General features: G+C 40.5%; 1 protein-coding gene across 1 annotated transcript in view; it reads right to left on the minus strand.

Annotated features, from left to right (window-relative positions):
* AGBL1 (ATP/GTP binding protein-like 1) overlaps positions 1-19,523 on the minus strand; it is a 231,620-nt gene that overhangs the window by 180,702 nt on the left and 31,395 nt on the right. The window lies entirely within an intron of this gene.

The following is a 19,523-nucleotide window of genomic DNA, read 5'->3' on the forward strand; positions in this document are numbered from 1 at the left end:
GGTGTGCCTGCATATTTACACTACCTTCTGCTAGGTCCTTATTCATAAGGTCCTGCATCAAACCACTCCACTACAGTGTCCAGTCAGTACAAGGCCGATAGCCACACAGGTCATTCTAGCTACCCCTTTAGATATTTGGTTCAAGATTCCCCTCTAGTCCTCTGGAATTACCTCTGTGTTCTGAGAGCTGCTGGAATCACTATTCTAGTCCGCAGGGCAGTTCATCCATCTCCTTTGATCTCTGATGCAAGGTGTCCGCTTACTACTTAATGTTAGCCACTTTAAAATATGTTAAACATTAGCCACTAATTAGCAACTAATCAGAAATATTTCACCATCACGATATTTTGACATCGTTTGGGCTTCTTCCCACATACAGATCAGAAATATTTATGGAAAGTTCCGTCTTGTCTGCTCTGTTAGTGACAGTCCTACCACTTTAATATTGGAGTAATATAAGTACTGGGATTCCTTTCATCAGTAATTATCTTTCAAAGACCCTCTATTATCCTTAAGTCTACTGGTTCTTAGCTTCTGTGTGTGCACCCTTTGAAAGGGGCGAGAAGCAAACACTAAGATCAGCTCCAAGAGTCCTCCCAGCAGATTATCTAGTAGCTGATGTAGGGAGCTCCAGATTATCTGTCAAAGGCAGGCAAGGACCTATCATCCCCTGCTTCTATAATACGCACATTACAGCCTTAATTTGTTCTATGGCAGCAGGCAATTTCAGATACTCAAGTATTTTGTACTGCCATGACCTGACCATCAATCCAGATGTTTTTCAGCCAGCTCAGGAAAAACGCAGATTGCCTTGCAGAGTCGCAAGACCTCTGACACATAGCAAGTAGAAAAAAAGAAGTATTTTCAAGTTAGGCACATACATGACTCTCTCACCTTCTGGGTTTTTCATATGAAGATAACACCACCAGCCTGAGAGAAGAACCAGTCACTGAATGCTTAGAAGACTGGAAGACACTGGAGCAGAGATCCATCAAAAACAGACTATACAGTGTTCTAATTCAGTATGATTAGAGAAGTTTAAGCACTGCCTTAAACTGTCCCATGCCTAAAAGAAGGTGCAGGCAGTAGATAGTTGCAGCAGAGACCTGCAGGATAACTGCTATACAGGCAGAGTGCAGAGATCCATACAGCTATGAAATCCATGGGCTCTTTTCCGAGAGAAAGATTTCATCTGAAATGAAATCGGGCAGGAGAAGCAGACTGAAAAAGCTTCCATTGTCATAAAAATATCTCCCTGGGTAATCTATAGTGATGGAAAAAGGAAACTCTGATAATTTATGTGACAGTTTAATGGGATTTTGGTGACACATGATACTTTAGAAAGTATTTGCCCAAATAGGACAGACAGGACTTTAATAAGGCTTCAGATCCAAACCAGCAATATTTTCACCCCTTACTTTTACATTTCGTTCTATATATCCACTGCTCACTTACAGCCCATCTATCCTATTTGCAAGGCACATTTCAACATTGTAAGAGCAACAACTCTGCACTTTCTAGTTACATCCCTAGCCAGAGAGACCTCTGAGTATCTGATCCTTAAAGGGATCAAGCTGACTTTGCACCTAGAGGGCAGAGCATCACTCAGCTGTGAATTCCGAGGCATGAGCTGCCCTCCGGCCATGTCCCCAGCTCTGTGGACGGCATTAATAGCTTCTCTGCAGAAATGAAGGACAGCAGATGGACAGTCTGCAGCAGAAATCGCTTGCAGAGGGGACGCTCCCGGAGCGCACTCCAGGAGTAAATGGCTTTCACACTGTGAATGATGCCTCAACCCACATCTCCTGCTTATGAGAGATACAGCCTTTACCCCAGTGTAATACCCCGTGCCCTTCACTGCCATCGCTTTGAGAACAGACACAGCAGCAAGAGGAATTGCTTAGAGTACTAAACTAGAGTGAAGCCGGGGTTAATGGGATGAAACTTCACAAAGGAACATTTAGGCTGAATATCAGTGAGTTATATTGAAGAGTGTCCCCTGTAGAGAGGTAGAAGTTAACATTAAAACCACATTGCCCAGAGCACAAGAAGCCATTCTGTACAAAACAATCTTGCAGTAGCTGGGGACAGAAATAACCCAACAGGCATTTGTTTTCTTTACTAATTTCGATGGATCCGGTTCTGAAGCCCTGATTTTTCTGGAAAATCTCCTTCTGGGAATCGAGGCAGGCGAGGAATGGTAAAAAGCTATGTGAAGATCTCAATAATTTGCCCAGTCTTTCTGTCACCGCAGCAAGCTAAGATCAACTTAGCACCTGCACTGGTGCCTGTTAGCCCTAAAATGGGCATGGAAAATGGAGCACCTGTCAGCGTTTCTTTCACCACTGGGAATAATAGCCAAATTTAACAGGAAAATAAGTTATCTGTCGTGTAGTCCTGCAAGCTGTTATGCTCTACAAAAGACAAATTCTATAGTAAAGAGCTTTTTGCCCATAAACTCTCTATAAAGAACAGAGATTTAAAACCCACCTAATGCCACCTACAGCATAAAGCAATGTTTATTTTTAAACATGTGTTGTGCCTTTAAGAGGCACAGATCCATCTCTGCCTCTGACTTGAGGTCTTCCTCAGGGAATGACTTGTAAGAAAAAATATATTAAAAGGAAGTGCAATCATAGTCTCTCATTATCAAAGGGATAAAATATCAATTTTTGTCAAGATAAAAAGCATCACAGATTGGCTCTGATGGGAAAAATTAAATTCTTGGTCTTCACTTGATTTGATATTTATCACTCCATTGCTCCAGAAATATCCCGGCAGGGAATGTTTCTTAAAAATATTATCCTGTATTTCTCCTGCAGTAAGTAAGCTATGAGAGTTTTAACTTGTGTGTTTTGTTACATATGAAAAACTCACAGAGAAAAAGGAAAGAAAACAGACAAGTCTACAAAAGGTATCTTCTAACACTTCACTATGTCAACAACTTCACAGTAAAGGACCTTCTGGAGGTTCACCTCATTTGTGGCATCACTAAATTGACTCTTACATCATTGTTGTCCAAGTCTATCCTAAATTTTCAACTGCACTGCCCAGAGCTGATCCCAAAGGAAATTCTCACTTTGCACAGACAAGAGATTGATCAGGTAAAACTGTCTCCCAATTTTGAATGATGAATCTTGTCTTGATGGCAAGTTCTTAGATGAACTCCCCAAACAACTGAGGAAGAGAATGCAAATAAGGGAGGAACATAAAAGGTCTTTCAATCAGATCATCATGACAGCAAGATTGGTGTTGGCCCAATGATCTTGTATCATGACATAAGCAACACCATTTTTTATCTTCTAGATTACATGACATGTTGTGTAACAGACACAAAGCAGAGTTTGACAAAACTGGAAGTATTTAGCACCAGAATGATGCAGAAATATCGTTAAAGTAGAAGACTGTCCTACTGTCCACCAACGGTACAGCTTCCTGCCTACTTTAGCCTTGACAAGAAGCTTATTTCTATGTGTAAAGTTTTATCTTGATAAAGACCAAAGCAGAAGGCACTAGCACTTCATATCTAAAACATGATAAATGGAAATTCATCTTTTTTTTTTCTCCCCTCCCCTGAAACGTTTAGGAGAACTCATAGCAGTAGCAGATCTAATATTATCGGCCGGTCCTAATCTCTACTCCCCTACTGCCCTCCAGCACCCTAGAAATAACACAGTGTTTTAAAATCTTGTGTTCAAACCTCAGATCAAAAGCTCACATTACTTGTTTAGGCCGTAAGTTTTCCAATGAAGATAACAGAGATGAACCTTGAAGTTCATAAGCAAGTTCATACCATATTATTTTCAAGCAGTTCTTCTGTTAAAATATCCTAAGGATGAAGAAGGAATCAGGATCATATAGCACAATCAGAATCCCAGAATACTTGACAGAAAGATAGGTGGAACAAAATTTGCTGCTGCATAAAATAGATAGCATGGAGAAATTTCAAACAGTATGTGGTAAGACATTAAGCAGTCACTGTCTAAGGTCAGGAAGGACTTCTTCCCTTCAGATGCTAGCAAAGTGATTTCTAGCGGATGATGTCTTCCTACATCAATCACTACAGGGAGTGGAATGTCAAGCTAGGAAGACTACTAGTCTGTTTGAGGAAAATTGTTTCGTCTTAGGAATAAGATGGTAGGAAGGCTAGGGAAAGGAAGAATGTTCTTTTTTTCCCCACTTGCTACAAAGCACAGAAAAAGGTACTCATGAGTAAAGAAGTCAGGCTGCAAAACAGTCTTGGCAGTCCCAGAACCCAGAAGGAACACAAGTATAAGTGGAACATGTGATGTCCTTCCTCACCACTCCATGTATCATTGCAAAAGTGGGAATTTTCACACAAGAGAGGCTTTTGTTCTTTATTTCATAGTTTCCTAAGTGATATTCAATTTATTTTTAAAAAAATCTTCTCCAGAAGGTTCTTTTTGGCAAATAATTTAACAGCATGAGTGATGATTGCTGATCAGCTTGAATTTCTGATGTGTAGTACACAGACTTCATGAACCTGATACTGTGACGTTTTCTCAATCCCAGTACCTTCCTGCATTTTCACCCCAACATTTCCCCAGCAGAACTTTGAACTTTTCCAATTGATGCTGCCACAGAATTCTTCCATTGTAGCTCAGCCACTCTTTATAGCTTGTACAATCCACAGCATGAGCTCCTCTCTCTTACTTCCATGAGAAGCACTCATATCGAAACCATTATATTTCAGAGCATTCACTATCACTTCATCTTCCTCTCTGTAAACTATCAGAATGCTTTTAAAAGAAACACTTATTTAAATAAAAGAAAATCCCTGTAAATCATGGTCGTGCCAGGCTAATGGCTAGCATCGCAAAGATGATTTATCTTCCCGCTATATCTAACAAAGCTTCTTATGCTAATACCTTGTTTTTAAAATATGAAGAGACTTCTAACTGGTATTTTCTAACTGCAAGCATATACAGGTAATGAAAAACACCTTACATCAAAAAATAACCTTCACCTGCCATCTAACAACCTCATCAACTCTCAAAATCAAAAGATCTCCTTAAATGATTTTTGTTTTCTGTATTATTTAGTGTGCTTCCTTCATGGATGAAGAAACCAACTATTCAGTCTCATTGCCTGTTTGTAATCCAAATTAATTTTAGAGTTTGCATGCATTAACTGCATGCTTTAATTTGATTTATTCTATTTGATTCCTGTCTATTAAATTACATTTGAGGCAGGTTAGATGGCCTCACGGGGAGCATCTCACCAGCACTACCCTTTGTGCAAACAGCAATTATTTTATCTGGGCTGAACCTAATTTCAAGTCACATCTTGATAGGCTGACAAATCAGGTCATGGTATCTGCATTGCAAGGATATCCTAAATGGTGGGAAAGACCTTTGACAAGCTAGAAGGTGGGTCCTGGGACTGTTCTGATTAAAAGGGTATGACATAAGGTATGAAATTAAGCAGCAAGTCATCACTTATGAGCAGAAGCATGGTTTCAAGTCTGTCTACAGACATTCTGCATAGCTTGCAGGTCCATCACCTATGTCAGCACAGGGACTATAAGTACACTTTTATTGCTCATTCGCAGTTAGTAAGTGCTAAACACAGGGACAATAGGGATAGTGGGGGCACCACAGCCACTGAGACCCCAGAGTCCTTCATCTGCCTCTTGCTTATTCTTTCGCCTCTGGCCAGTTGCTCTTTGTGAAGAACAATTCCCGTGTGTAGAATTGTGCTTCATGGTGACCCTCTAGCTGTTGTTTTTGTGCCCTTTCAAAATGCTTGACAAAACTGTCACAGAAGGAGTTTAGCAATTGGAAGCTGCAACAGACACGATATGACCTGATTCATAAAACATAACTAAACAGCTTGGGCTGCCAGAGGCCAGGATTTACAGGACTGTGTTTCAAGAACAGCCTTCAATGCCTGCTCTACTAAATGCACTTTCCTACTCTGCCGCAATACAAATTCCCAAGATGTGTTAGGTGACCTGCAACACTATGAAGTGACAAAGCAGCTGAGACACTAATCTTGTTAGAGCCTACCCTGTCCACTGCCGGTCAGGAAGGGGAAGAAATGGCCTTGGCTCTGGCTGCACCTTTTACGCCAGGCTACAGGAGTAGGGAGCACTACAAAAAATAAGACAACATCATTTTTCAGAAATTCCTCCAGCACACCGAGCACAAAGGAAAAAAATCAAGTCACAGATAGTTTCTGCTGTGTTACCCACTGCAGCCTCATTTTTACAACAAAAGCCCCCCCCGCATTTGTATTTCCGGCAGGTACAACCTGACCCACAAGGAATTTAAGGACTTCCTGCCCTCCTATCCATCTCTTTTCTTCTATCTTGCTTTTCTTCTTCTTGCTATCCTATCCACCTCTTTTCTTCATCTCCACTTCAATCACTAGTTACAGTCTTCTCTTAGGTGCTCACCATGGGACCTAAACATCCTTTGGGAGACCTGTCAAAACTACTCTGATGCCAACAATAATAAATTCCATCTCACTCATCTTCTCTTGAAATACCTCACAGACTGAAGATTACATGTTTCAAGCACGTTCCAAGTTAGGAAAGCAGGGGTTTACAGAAAAATCAAGTTGCCCAAGCACAAAATACAAATCAGTCACAGTTAGAAGCTCAACATCTGTTTCCCAAGTCCCAGTCATGAAGTATCCTGTGCCATCCACATTGACCCGAGAAGTGAATTTCTACACAATCCATGTCTTCAAAGCACTTCCTCATCTTTTCATTAGCCATGAAAATGAATTGAATCCTGCACTTAAATGTCATCAGCAGAGCTCTCGGTTATGTTAATTGTCCTATACCATGATGCTACAACACAGCTATCATTTTCATTCCGAAACTCACCCAACTTTCCTAAAATTAGCACATACACATGCATTTGCAGAGTGCTATGATATTCCTGTGTCCATCACTATTACATCATGCTTTCAGACTCAGGGAGAAAGTGAAACATGATATGAAAGCAGTAAGGGAAGAATGAGGAAAGGAGATGGAATGTTGTCGTTTTTTTGAAAAATAAAAAAAGAGAGAAGTCTAGAACTTTTGGGAGACTCAAAAGAAAACTCCATATTGCTTTTTAATGTTTTCCCCGAGTCATCCACAAGTCCTTCCTTATCTGTGGGTCAAGACATACCTCCAGCCCCATTCTTCTTCATTCACTCATACTTATCACCTCTGCCCCCCATCGTGTTTTAATAAAAATTTCAGCCTATTTTATTTAACCTCATCTATTTCAAAGACACAGAAGCAGCACCCAGGCTAAGCCAGAAAATCTTCAAAACAGTTCGTTAAACAAATTCAATGAAGAAAGAAGAGAAAAATCTTGTAAAAAGAATTACAAAGTGGCAGGGAAAATTACATTTTTTTTTTTCCCCCACAGCTAAGTAGCACGACAATTGCAATTGATAGAGCAAATTAAATTCTAAATGCGCTGGTGATTTGATAGATATCATTTTCTGAGTGTTACTGAAAAAATGCCTTCTTTGGGAAACAGAGTTAAGATCTGGAACAAGTCCTGTTGGTTCTGGGGCCTGATTCGATTATGCAAAGTTCATTAACATAAAGTTAAGATGGAGCGAGGAGAAAAGGCATGGAACTTCTCTAATATGCCACATGCCTTAAGAAAAACTGTCCTGACAAAACTAGCAAAGCAATTCATTAGGAGGCCTGTGTACAGATATAATGGATATCTTGTGACTTCAAAATACAACTTTCCCCCCACCCTTCTATTCAGAAGGCCAGAAGAGGTACACTGACAAGTACTGTTCCTTCTGCTACCTAATTCTGCGAAATCATATAGCAAAACAAAGCAGGGGAAATCAGAGAAAACCCAAAAAGCCCTAGAATGAGAGACCCGATGCACCTATTCTTCTGTCAGCTAGAAACTGATATCCAACAGCCACATAATAAATGCCCCGAAATGATACAGAAGTCCAAGTTTATCTCCCTGCGAACACTGGTGCACTTTGCAGTATCTACCAACTAGTCAACTAGTTGATCTTATCAGCTCATTTGCAGTTTGAACATAGCAGCTGTCTCCACTTGTTTATTAGCAATTTCTATTTCTGCATTAGAAACAGGTGGGCAAGCTCAGAGAGCTAACAAGTTTCTCTTTGATGTAGAGATGGACAAATCCTCTCATTAACAGAACAGCATTTTAAAAATCATTATGGCATATTTTTAGTCCTACTTCATTTTAGTATTGCTGTATAATTGCAGCCCATTAATCACAAATACTTGTTTCTAGAATCTGTCAGTTATAAGCCACAAGAAGTGTCAGCCTGTGATGTCTGCAAACTACTAGTTTCAATATATTGCTGTACTTATTTTACGTGTATAAGATTGGCTGCATCAGTCACACAGCAATGGATCCTGTTCTCCTATTAGAGAAATTAGATTCAGTTAAACAAGTCAGGCAGAAATCTGCATAGACCTTCCCAGCAAAACCAACTTACAGGTGGGGATTAGAAATAGCAGGTGTTCAGAATTACAGATGCAAAACTAAGAGAAAAACAAATGCACACAGTGCATTGCAAAAATGGCTCGTCACTCACTAATGCTCTCAGGTAGATCAATATTAGGATGAGAACAGAGAAATATCGTTTGCTACGTTTCACAAGAGCGTGGACCCACTCGCATGGATGTGGGCAGAGTAGCTGAACAAACTATCTGCTTGCAGCTCTGGCAAACGTGCAGTAAAGCTGTTCCATGCAATCCAAACAACTCTGATCATTCGTAATACATGACTAGCTAGGTCAGCCTTTATCAGACAAACACATGTAGCTTGGAACATTAAATCCAGAAATTAGAACATTGTTTTCCAGAAAGTTTTCAAAGCCTTGAGATATCAGGTGAATGACTTTTCTGTTTTAAAGTGAGCCACAATAGACAGTCTCTCCAAACCAGTCAGCCAAGATTTAAAAGCACTGAGAAACTTCCCAGTTTAGAAGGATAAAGGTGAAAACAACATGAATTATAACGCCATGCACACTGTTTCCCAACAGTCTGTTAGTTCTGTGTATTGAGGAAGTATTTGCCTGTGCATGGCAGAAGCCTACTGTTAGAGCGAGAAACACAAGATTCACAAGATCATGAAAAGACACCTAAGAGTAGCAGGCTTTCCTGTTAGCAGGATGCAGTCTGGTTTCTGTCACAGCCTAGCAATTCTTTAACACAATCTGTACAAGACTTGACCATCTTCCCCTAAACTATCCCCAAGTTGAGTTCCCAAACTAAAAGTAATGGTTTGCTAGAAGAGTGGCAGAGCCCACTTTTTGCCCACTCTGCCCAATCTTGCTATCCAGTATAAGTCAAAAAATAGTTTGTTCCCATGAGATCATCAGGCACCAGAAATCAACGTGCATCTAGTTCAATCTGCGTATCAGCACAGTCTTTCTGTTCCAAAAAGGAAAAAATGTTGAACGGGAGACAAAAAAACTGCTCTTTACGATAACAAGTGTAACTGTTTGGGTCTGACAGCAGCTGGTACACACGCTACGCTCAGTGAGCTTTCCAGCTATGGATTACTTTCACATTTACTTGTGAAAAGTAATCTGCCAGCTGTCCTGCCCCTTGCTCCCTGACCACAGCTTGCCTAGTAGTCATTAGTGAGGAGGTACAACCAAACAGAAAGGACAACAACTGGTCACTGGGACAGCCCAGCAGGTCCTCTCCTCTTTTTAAAAGAGTACTTCTTAATTGCCTTACAGAGAGCAGATAGAGCAAAGAAGACAGGAAAAATTTAAGAGGGGGAAGGGGGGCACAGAAATCACACATAAGCAACAATCTACTGTTACAAAACTTCAATTTCTTACCTTACAGCAGTTTTCTAACCCAGGGGCCATGGGGACCTTCTTACTAGCCTTTTATTCAAGGAGCAAGGGTGATCCACAGACTGCCACACCATCCACAACTTCAGCTCTACCAACCAGAAGCAACTGATTTAACACAGGTGTTGAGGGGCAAACCCAACTACCTTCAGGCCAACCCATTTATACCCTGCACAGCAGGTGCTCCAGACCTTGTAATTTGTGAAAAACAATAACCTGTGCAGTAAGACACATGACCAATTGGGCAATATTGTGACCAGCTGGAAGAAACCCCTTCCTGACCTCTGCCTTTACCTTGAGGCACAAGCATTAACTCTTCACCCCTTAGTAAGCATATTGCTCGTAACAATATTCAGTCTCCGCAGTCAATCTGACCCTAGAATTATGTCCTCCCTCACAGAGCCCATCTCTGTCACATTGAGAACAGATTTAACTCAATTCAAATGCTTCTCTGGCTAATTTATACAATACCACATTGACCTTTTAGCACATGCCCCATGGGACCGTGTGTGACTGGAATTTATGGCCAGGCACAGGAAACGTGCAGCTCACTGAAATACGGGGGTTTTTTTCATGCCATGATTTGAAGCTGATAACAGAAACCCAGTAGCAGTTCAATGCTTGTTCACTATTTGAGGGAGTAAAAGCTTCCTGGGGGCTCCGCTGGGCTATATTTCAATACCTCTACCAGATACACAGATCGGCCATTGGAAGCACAGCATCTGCAGGTTTTTCCCGAAGTGTTTTCACCCAAGGGAGAGAAGATGAATTTTTTTTCCCCCTCTGTTAAGGCAAGAATTTGGGCAACCTATCAACCTACAGAAGCTTGTAGCTCCGCTGCAATAAAGCTGGGGCACTGGGGTGCTCTGAGACAGGTGTGTTCCAAGCAGCTGGCTATAAATTTCCGAAGCAATATAAGAAATACTTACAACCAAACCTTTTTCAGTTTCATTCACAATTTTCAGTGCCTTATAAAAAAATACAAGTAGTACCATGCTCCTGTGAGAAGGCACTTCTGAGGCACTTGACAAACCAAACACAAATGAAAATAATTATGACTAAGATATGTGCTGGTTTAGATTTTCAAGATGTTTAATTCATTAGCATATCAGAAAAGGCTCTGATATTCTGGAAGACTGAAGCGTAACCAGTGCTAAGCACTACTGATATTCTAGCCCAAGTCCATACCAACCAAGAAGACATTGCTAACTTATGTTCCAGAAAGTGCTGGTGTTAATCAGAACATTTATTCTCTGGAAAGGATATGCAAAAGTTACAAGTCTTTTGGGATGAAGATGAGGCTGTTGTAATTCAAAGAAGAAAGGTAACAGAACAAGCGCCAGAGAAACAGCAGAAAATTCTGCAGCACTATCCCCTAAGAAGAGGAGGGCTTAGAACAAATCTCCAAATTTCAGAAGGAAGGTTATTTAAAAAGAAAAAATGCAGAAAACTATGAATAAATGAAGAGCAGCCACTGCAGTACAAATTATCTCGCTTCAGATGGCAGTTCTGCTAGGATGCTGTATAAGGCAAAGGGTGGGAGAGAAAGAGAGATTACCCTAACATTTTTTTTTTCTCTTTGCAAAAAACACTGTGGTTGCCTATGCTTGAAGGCATTTTTAGCACCCTTGTTCAGTGTTCTCTGTGCATTGTTTGTTGTCTTGACTAATTTGATTCAATATATATTAATATGCATTTTGCCAAACTCACAGAAGCCTGACCGTAGTGTCAAAGCTGTGCTGGCTGCGTCAGTTCCACCAAATTCTGGGATTCAAAGAGCAGTTGATACATCATAGAAAATATTGGCCTTGGTCTCCAGACAGCCATGTGTCTATCTCACAAATTTCATCCACCTTTATGGCAGCAGACTGGATACTCCAACAGGAACATAATGTTGCAGGAATTTATCTGCTCTTTTTGCAATGGGCTGCCACATTGTTGTGACCGGGATATCAGAAAGAAAAGAGAGAAGAGATGTTTGAAATTGCAAGACAATCTTGAGAAATTTAGAGCGCACACCATCAGTGTTGCATATCTGGAGATGATTGCTTTGGCTTCAGATGCTCGATAAACTGCCTATTCAAGCAGGAAAAAAAAAAATCATATTCTCAATTCTGTAATTATTTAGCACTGTAGAATACATGACAATTTTATTCAGCCTTTCTTCACTACTGCATTAAAACAGGATCATGGTTTACTCAACAGCTGACTCTTCCTGTCACCAAAAACAAAGTGTTTGGTACAAAGTAAGAGAGGAACCAGCACCTCCGCCTGGCACCCAGGCAAATTAGGAGCAAATCTTCAATTCAAGGGAATACACAGATACAAAATTCACTATTGGAGGTGTAAGACTAAAGTAAAAAATGCTTTTCTCCCCAGTTTGCTGTAATCATCATCTCATTCAATTTCTACACACACTAAAATCTGTTCACTTTTAACTATAATCACAAATAAGGAGTAGAGATAGAGAAGAGATGAAAGGAAAAAGCAGAACAGGTTCTGTAAATGGAATATTTTAAGAAAACAAAATGCTATAGTGGACTCTTTCTGCATAAGACTGCAATTTGGACCACGTTAAGTACCTAGATAGCTAGAAAAACAATCTATCTGAGACAACACCTCTGTTCACATTCTTTGGAAATGCAGTCTAATAGGGGGCCACCTGAGGAGCTGAGGCTTTCTTCAGTTCTTCGTTTCTCTCCTGAGACTTTCATCAGTAGTAACAACGGTTCTTTCTTCTTGTACGACACTTGCAGCACAGAAATGCCGTTATAAAAGCCTATTGGTCCTTTTCACAGAAACTATGCAGCTTCCAGACAAATTTGGGGAACTGGATTGCTCTATATTTGGCATACAAATGTGACCTAAGGGTTCGGCAGCATTGGCTATACTGTGTGCATGTGTGCTGGAGGAGGTATAGCACGCAACGATACTAGAAGAACAACAGATGCGCTTGCTATTGTGAACTGTTTCCAACCAGCACAATGCCAGGTTAGCACTCCAGCTGAATTGCTACAGGCAGTTCTTCTGGCTGCTTGAAAGATCATTGCCAATCAAAGCAGGTCATTCTACCTCCCTATTTCAACATTATTAGATGAGAGCTTCCTTTAAAGAGTGCATTTTCCTTTGGGGGGGACTAACTCCAATAAGGCGTTGATCTAATTTGATCCCTGTTTCACTAGGAGATATGTCATCTCCAGCTTTGAAAAAGTTATTCAAGAGAAAAGGCCTTGAGCCTCTCATAATTAACATGCAACACTGGTTGCCACGCAGGGAGCAGGCACAGTTATAATAACTTGGAGTCAATAATTCATAAACTATAATGCATTATTAATCAATTATCGAGGCCTGAATTACATTTAATGAGATTAAGCTGATTGGAGCACTAAGCTGTTTGAATCATATTGATTTAATCAATGTGCTTAATTAAACTGTGTATTTCCCAGTATCCTGCATAAGTGGCCTCTGAATTCACATCCTCTGCTATTCTTTGCTCAGGAATTGCTCTTTGCTGCAAATTGTATTTAAAGGTAAAAGGCTTGTTTCTTTAGAGAAAAGATCAAAGTTACAAAACAACCATCTAAATAGCTTATATAAGCAAATTGAGAAATGTTAGAATATTTCTCCCAGCAACTATGTCTTTTTGATTCTGTAGGCTTAAGATAAGACCAAGTAAACACACCTCGTTAGTCTCACTTTATCCCTCATTCTAGTTCTAGGAGCATCTGCAGATTCAAAGGGCACAAGCATCCTGCTATACCTATCCCAAAAATGTTACTCTTTCTATCTTTAGAAACATGCTTAGATTCAGGCAGAAAATGTGTTTCAACTCCCCAAAAGACTACATTTAAGATAAGCAGGTGTCATTATCTCTTTATGATAATATTCATAATGGTTTCCCCAGCCTTACATAAAGAGGACATGTGATGACAGGAGAGCAACTCAAAGTGACAGCTATTACAGATGTAAATTCATTTGCTAGTGTCATATTTTGTTTAATTTCCCTCACCTGCTAATTAGCTGGGACATTTAGGTTTAACTTTAAACCCCACAATTCAGATCTATAATGCTACACACTGCTAAAAGGACACTCATCAGGTGTGTCAACTGGGGGAAATATTCGTAACACACTGCATAATCAGTATTATTAAAGGGAATCACAACAGTACAACCAGCCATGAAGAGAGCTTTGCAATTACTTTCTTTGTGATACCATAAACAACCACTGTCCCACCGCACTCTGCACAGTGACACTGTTCTCAGTGGATGCAGAATTAACCCCCATGGCAACATATGATGCACATGTCAGCTGAGAACGCAGCAATGCTGGCAGACGTCAGCTGAGGCGGTGCACTGTTGTACCACCCTAGACCCATCGAAATCTTCATTCCTTTAAGGAATTCCTTTGGGACTGTTTCAGTTATTCCTCTGTATTAGCACTCACCAGAATGGCACCTACTCTACATCGCTTCAGAGGTGTCCTCCCCTTTCCCTTCTCTAACTAAAGGCGAGAGCTAACCCACCCCAACTTAGTGCACAGCCAGGAAACCCCTCCTGAGGAATGCTCATGGCAAGCTCAAAACAGCACAGTGTAAACTGTCCTTCTCTGATCGTTTTGCATTTGGTGGTTTTAATTCCATCACGCTGTTAACATTAGCAACGTATCAGTGTCCTCTACTTTCTTAACTAGAAGCCAATTTTATCATCGCCTGTGTATGAGTGTTCAGATCTTTTACTTACGCTTCTTCGAAGAGTTAATCTATCCATTTGTTCTGCCACTTACAACAGCATCCTCCAGCTTGCAGGGTCGAGTCAGCTGCGTGCCAGGGAGTTTAGTAGAACACAGTCACATACTGCACATTTGCACGCATAACACTGTGAATTAAGGGTTTGCAAACTATTCCTGAGTACACATGCATGTTGCTAACACTGCCTTCACTGGGCTGTGTGTAGCAAACCCAAGAAAATCAGAGGTCTGCAAGCACCTATTAACTTCATCAAGCAGGGAGTCAGCACCGAGATTGGAAGCTTTATTATTCTCACAGTTTCTGCATTCATTTGAGAATGTCTGAAAGATATTGGGAATTGCTTTCTCTTTAAAAGTCCCTTTAACTCTCATCAGACAATGTCTAAGGCTAGACCTAACATAGCCAGGAACAAAGTCACCAAGAGTAAATGCCTGCCCAACCATTCTTTCCTCTCCAATCCCCAACTTCTTTCCTTTTCGAAGGCTCAGATGTGATGATTCAATATCCAAGGCAGGTGGAGCGTGAAGGCTCACCCCACACATGCAAGCTTACAGAAAACTCTCTCTTCTTTTTTTTTTTTTTCCTAGGGGGTGAGGTGAGGTGGTTTTTTTAAAATAATTCTGAGAAGAGCTACAGTCTTCTGAGGAAAAGCTCTGTGCGTAATATGGAAGGTCAAATCTGCAGAGTCCAATTCTTTGTGAGAAGGAATAAGGAGGAGGAAAAAAAGACAGATAAGAGAGGAGACAAAAAGCAGTCCCTTTGTCTCACCATTGGTGCTTCCTACACACAGTCAGAATGGGAAACTAATGGCTTTATCTTTATCACAAGACTATGGGGGATATTGCAGTTAGAATGAGTAGCAAAGACATCCCTCCTTGCTGGATGCTCAGTCTTCCTATGATGGCAGGAAGGACAAGTTTAAATCAACAAAAAAAAAAAAAAAGAGAGACCCTCCCAATTTCTATTTTTACAAGTCTATAGAGCTGCAAAGCCTGGCAGGGACCACTGACCAGCCTCGCACTTTCTGTTGCAGTCTTCAGGCACCCACAGACATTGATCAAGTGTGAATGGCAGTTTTGCTGTTTGTAACTGTGCTGTTGCATGACCAAGATGCAAAGCACAGGGAGCCAAAGAGTTCCTGGCTCACTTCTTTCTTTCTTCATATCAGTTTCAGAACTGAGCATTTAATAAAAATTATTCAGTACACCACCATCACATAAAGTGGAGATAGAAAGAGAGGAAGGAGAAAGAAGCCTAAAGTGAATATCAAAGCCTCACATAAACAAGGCATAATGAAGGAAAACAGCAGCCCATTTTTCTTCCCTTCAGTATGCGGTGAATGTGCAATTCCTGTGAGTGTGCATGGCTTGTGCTTCCCATTAACAAGGCGCACATTAATAAATTTAACTCAGACAAATTTAACCATCCTAGGGCCACATTAATCAAAAGCCTGACAAGACCAATCTGAAAGAGTTGAGCAAGGAAAATAAAGCACAGCTGACACAGAGGATGCCATGCCCTCGCTATCCCTGGGCCGCTCCCACTCTATCAGCACCTCCAGTACCGCAATAACTCCTTCCCACTGCACTCCTACTGGGCTGATCACGCTGTCCTCCCAACGCTCCTCATCCACCCAATGCCTCTTCATCAGTGATGTTTCCCACTCCCCATGTGTCTATACTAGAGAAGGATTTAAAGTATTTGAGTACGATTATGTGCAACAGCTACAAAGTCCTGGCGAGCTTTGTGGTTTACCTGTGGCCCTGGCGTTATTGAAAAGAATCTCTCAAGGTACAGATTAACAAATGAACAAAGGAGAAATAACAAATTTGATAGAAAAGCAAAATTACTATAGCTTATGAAAACTATGAATTGGCCAGAACCAGAAAGAAAGAACAAGGGCTATCAATTTTTATTCATCACCCATGCGCCAAGTTCCCCAGTGCTGGAGCTCCACATCACTTCTCAAGCTGAAGTACTTATGCATGGAGACCGTACAAACCAATGGGAGTTATTACTGTGAAAACATTCACCCTTTGGTCCCTTCATATTTAACACTAAGTTGTTGCTTTTGAGTTATGTTTTTAGCATGGAAAATATTGACACACAGGTCCTTCTATCAGCCAAACCACTTCACAGAGAGAAGGGCATGCCATACAAGATGAGAAAACTGAGAAGTAACTGCTGATCAAAGCCATGCAAAGCAGCACAAATTAGGCTAAGTGCGTCCCCAAAAGCCATAGCTAACCAAGCTGCTTAAACAAAATAAGCACATAAGATGATTATTTAGATTTGCCTAGAGGCATCCCCACAGTATAAAACATGGTGTGCTGCCTTGCTGTTCTTCCACTTCATAAAACAACAAATATTTTCACCACCTAAGAGTATGGGTGTTTACTTTTATAGTCTTGGAAACTTAAGAGAAACTGTGTTGCCTTGCCTTGACACTCTATTCTATTTCAGTTCAGACAACTGGGTTTTCTACATGTTCTGTTTTGATTGACTTCAACTGGTTCACGGATAGAACTAGGAAGTCCCCAGTCGTATTGCATTGCAAAGCTTCAGAGGAAGAGTTGTTCAGTGGCACATGATTTCATGGCATTTTGGTCAGAACTACAAGCTTCTACTGAATTCACGTAAGATCAGGGGATATTTCTTTCTCTCAAAAATAGAGGACTTCAGCAACGTAATTGGGATTTGAACCCAGATACTGAATATTACAACAGCCTGAAGCATTCAAAACAAGTGTCTGTCCAAACTGTTCATAGATCCTTTATGACTCTTTCAGCAAATCTGTGCTGAATAAGTAAGCCAAGCCTTGCCTTCACAGACAGGTTAATGACCTTCGGAAACCTACCAGACTCTCTTTTAACATTGCAAAATGCATTCTGATACACTCTGAGAACACAGTGCTCCAGAAAATGGCAATGCCTCCTAATATTGTCACATTTATATCATGATACTCCCTAAAGGTAGTCTGACTCTTGGGGTATTATTGCGCTGGTCAGTACTGTGTTGTCATTTCCTCATGATCCTCATTTCAGCATCTGTGCCTCTCAATTGTCTTGAATGCAGGCTGCATACGCAGAGACCATCCATTCTCCTGTGCTGTACCAACCTGGCTCAATAAGGTTTCAGTCCAGGGCTAGCCCCAAGGACTGTAGATGATATACAGACTAGCATATTATTAGTATATGCAATTATGTTTTCCTCTTGTGTCTGGTGCCAAAGGTAAAAGCATCCTTAACTATTCCTGCTTTAGTTCCATTGGTACAGGCCTGTGATTTTCTTCCAGAGTTTTTAATCCTGATCACTGTATCTGCATGACTGCAGACCTGGGCATGTTGTGGGGTTGGTCAGAAAGCAAGAATGCTGTTTCGCAAAAATGCTGGCGATTTTGAAATTGATTTTTTGCTTTCCTATGACAAAACACACCTTTCAGAAAGTCCTTTCAAAGCCAAAGGTGCTTAAATTCAGTGTTTAGCACATTCACTCATCATGTGACTGACCCACTCCAAGTCCTTGCTTTGATAAATCCAAACGTTAGCTTAGCTTTTGCCTTGTACCTTCATTGGAAAGGCATGCTCACTTGGGCAGAAAAACTTGTTCACTGCATGTCTCTTCTGGATGGCTCCAATCATCAAAATATTCCAACTTACTTACTTTCAGCTGTCCTATTAAGACCTTCTGTCATGAGGTTTAAAAATTGCTGTCAACAGTAACATCTAACCAGGTGATCATCTGCAGTGTGCCAAAGGCTTCTTTTTATAACCAACCTCCCCCCACTCCCCCAATTCCCACCCACTGGTTTTCTGTCCTATATCATCATTATCATGGAACAAAAGTGCTTAAGGGCAAGAATTATCTCTTCATGTCACCACAGCCAAACTCCCTAATCATGTGTTGTATGTGCTACTGTAGTGTAAATAATACTAATAATAGCAACACCAACAATCCAATTTTCTCTCTGACACTGCCTCCAGTTTCTGCAATTAAAGCTGTGTACATGCATGCACTTTATGAATTCCCATGTAGCCTGTACTTGGCAATTTTGCTTTAAAATTTCAACCTAGAAAAGCATGTTCATGTTCAGAAATTTGCTAATTCAGAGTAAATGCTCGATTTATAATAAAATTATTATAATAAAAAGGTATGAGCTCAGGATGATTACACTGTAATGTCAGCATAACTGCAGTCACTATGCTCTAAACCTGAACCAGGAAAGATAGCAATAATTTTCTGATATTTGAGGTTCCTTTTAGTTTATATATGTAGCATGGACATCATGAGGAGTCCTACTCACGTATCATCACATATCCCTGAAAGGAGAATTCTGCAATGAGAAACATGGTTATATCACAGAATCCCTTTGGATACTTCTAGCCTATTATCTTGGTAAGATAATGATATATATTTGCTTAACATCCAAAAAGATCTTAAGACAATTTAAATTTCCACATTCCCTTGAAGTTCTCAACTTGTGTTATAGATGTGTGAAAAGCAGAGATAAAAAAATCAGTTTATACCTTGGTACTGACTCAAGAAAAAAAGTCAACCTACGTATAAGTAGTTAGTCATTTAGGCTCTCAAATCAAAGCTAACCCAATGTGATGCTAACCAGAATCTTCTTATCACTTGCTGTTGATTACACAAACTTGCACATCCTGATCTTGTTAATCTGTTGATTACACAAACTTGCACATCCTGATCTTGTTAATCAAGGCCCCTGAAGGTCTAAATCTTTGACTTTCACAATGAAAAATAACTACCTCTAGATATAACATGGCAGTTATAATATTTACCATTAAATAGTACACCATCAGTTAGGACTCTGACAGAATACAAGGAGCTATACTGTATCCATATGGATCTACCGGGCACGTTGGAGGAGCTGGAATTTGACCAGAACACTTCAATTGTTGTCCACAGCCTGGAAAG

This window comes from Fulmarus glacialis, unplaced genomic scaffold (assembly GCF_000690835.1).
Source record: "Fulmarus glacialis isolate BGI_N327 unplaced genomic scaffold, ASM69083v1 scaffold2603, whole genome shotgun sequence".
NCBI lineage: Eukaryota > Metazoa > Chordata > Aves > Procellariiformes > Procellariidae > Fulmarus > Fulmarus glacialis.